This window comes from Quercus suber, unplaced genomic scaffold (genome assembly GCF_002906115.3).
Source record: "Quercus suber isolate HL8 unplaced genomic scaffold, Cork oak 2.0 scaffold_67, whole genome shotgun sequence".
In the NCBI taxonomy this organism is placed as follows: Eukaryota; Viridiplantae; Streptophyta; class Magnoliopsida; order Fagales; family Fagaceae; genus Quercus; species Quercus suber.
Window position 1 is genome coordinate 1,314,608 of NW_027069532.1, and position 2,245 is coordinate 1,316,852.

Genomic DNA, 2,245 nt, shown 5'->3' on the forward strand with positions numbered 1-2,245 from the left:
AATATGTTGATTATCATGGCAATTACCTCATTGAATTAACGGCTAGTTATCTTTAGCGATTACAAAGAATAATCAGACATAAAGAGATGTGCCAAGCAACCATAAATAGCAAGGGGACATTTGCCTTAGAGTGACAAAGAGAGATTACAAAGCCTTATTAGTCACAAGACATTTGGAAGAGGAAATTAATTTATAAGCAACCCATGGAAGGAGAAACCAAGCATAACCGTCAAAGCCTCAAGTACAAATAGAGGCTTATTTTATAATAATAAAAATGATACCATGCACAATTAAGAGCACACCAGAATACTTCCAAGACCATTTATATTTAGATTCATAAGAGATCCTTATGAATAGTTCTTAGGCAATCCATTAGTCCTAGGACTTTGTAGAAGACTTGCTTGTAATAAGTTGCTTCCTTTGTATTTGCAATCTTATTTAATTAGGGTTTTTTGATGAGTTGGTATTGTAAACATACCCATATCATGGTTTATAAATTGCTAACCTATTATGAACATCAAAGATTCATCCAAAAAAAAAATTAAGAACATCAAAGAAAAGCATTACACACCAAAGTGGGGGGACCTTGTCTCGTTGTGCCATGGAAAATGACACGTGTCGGTTGGGGGAAGTGGGACAAGGGGTGGAATGACAAATTAAAAGCTGGGTCAGAGAGTAGAGAAGAACTTGACGGAGGTAAAAACTAAAAACTTGATGAACAGTTAGCATCAACCACTGCTTAAAAAGAAGAGCTTGAAAAAGATCTTAGAGTTTCAGACTGTTACTATATCATATGCCCCTTTATTACTCTATCGGTTACACCTTCTTCTGGGCTTCACGGGGAATGCGTAAAGCCTGGTGGGTTTTGTTTTGTTTATTAACCTTTTTTACCTTTTCTGACCAATAAACAATGCCAAGTTGTTGGAGCTACACAAAGCCTTTTTCCTCATAGCAAAGAATAATAGTACTTGGAATGAGGAAACCAAAACAACCACATTGATTATGGAACAAGTTTGTAATTCTATGACAACCCTTCTACTCAAAACTCAAAAAATAAATAAATAAATAAAGAGTTGGTACTATTAGTCCATGCTCTCTTAATTAGTTATTAAGGGTCAATTTTTTGGTCAATTTGTATAACTAGTTTCAAATGCTTTACATTTTGTTTATGTACTTTGTTTATATAGATAATAACACTATGTCAAGGCATTTTGGTCTTAAAATTGGGCATTGCTGTATTTAAGAATGTGATGCCCCATCAGTTTTTCTTTAATTGCGCAGGTCAATTGGTCAGTTTGAGTATAGTGGACAATGATAAACAAGTGAAAAAGACAAAGAAAAAAAAAAGGTTCAAAGACCAAAGGGAATTTTAGTGAAGGACATTAATGAAAAATTGCTAAATTAGGCAAAGTAATCGAATTGCACGTTTTTCCATTTTAAAATCATTTTAAGCCAGTGGTTGATTTTTTTTGACAATTTGAATCAGTTCAGATCCTTGCCCTTAAATAAAAGCCATTTAATTCACAAAATTAACACTCTATTTATTTGCTCGTCCATTTTTCCCATATTTTGTTTATTGGCATTAATGTATTAATTAGCATTTTCGCGTGTCAAAGATTCTATTCCTTATAAAGTCATTTGGATAACGAGTGGACTAATTTAATACTAGTCTTAAATTTTTGAATGAGAGTATTCATTTCCCTGGCCATTCACCAATTTGAAGGGGAAAAGTAATTTATGAGGTTTGGTTAAACGCTGATTAATCCTTTTTCATTAGTTTGGTTGAAAAAAATGTTAAAAAGAAAATTAAACAAACCTTATCATACGAGAATTTGTTAAAACTACTTTTCATCTTACACTCCATTTTCGGAGCTGCAATTTGAATGCAGTTGCCAACTTCAAAACTCAGTTAGTCAAGCTGGGAATTTCCTCAAAAAAATTATATATATTAAAAAAGGAATTCCAAATTATATTTGACATTTAAAAGAGTAACTGATAAAAATTTGTACTAGTTGAACTAATTGACAATACTACTTTTATTTTCAAATGAGCAAATTAATGACATTATTTTTATTGTATAATACCACAACAAAAAAAGAAAAAGAATGTTGATCATATAATTTTTTTACATTTTATTAAGATAATTAATTGTGAATTGTAATTAGTACGATATTAGTTTATTTTGACACACTAGTCTTATTATACCGAAATTATAATATATTATTTTAATGATTTTGAAAAAAAA